The 274-nt window shown below is 54.0% G+C and overlaps 1 pseudogene; it reads left to right on the top strand.

The window, feature by feature from the left end:
• LOC105546271 overlaps positions 1 to 274 on the top strand; it is a 6,775-nt pseudogene that overhangs the window by 1,654 nt on the left and 4,847 nt on the right.

Here is a 274-nt window from a genome sequence, read left to right as displayed (position 1 = left end):
CGGACCCAAGAGCTGGCCGGATCCTGGCCTCCTAGAAGACCCAGCTCGACGTCCACCTAGAGTCTGCTCTACAGGAGGCGCTCATCTCAAGCCCAGAACTCAGGCTTTTAGCGCAGAAAGCGAGAGACAGGCTTGCTTTACAAAAAGGGAAACTGAGGTCCGAGGAATAGGATTGCCTGCTGCCCGAAGTCACGTAGTCCTATTCACTCGTTCACCTTGTCATTCAGCAAACATTTGGAAGCAGGTATGGTGGGCGTTAGGAGAGAAGTAGGGC

This window comes from Mandrillus leucophaeus, unplaced genomic scaffold (assembly GCF_000951045.1).
Source record: "Mandrillus leucophaeus isolate KB7577 unplaced genomic scaffold, Mleu.le_1.0 Scaffold352, whole genome shotgun sequence".
In the NCBI taxonomy this organism is placed as follows: domain Eukaryota; kingdom Metazoa; phylum Chordata; class Mammalia; order Primates; family Cercopithecidae; genus Mandrillus; species Mandrillus leucophaeus.
This window is presented reverse-complemented; position numbering and strand designations above follow the sequence as displayed.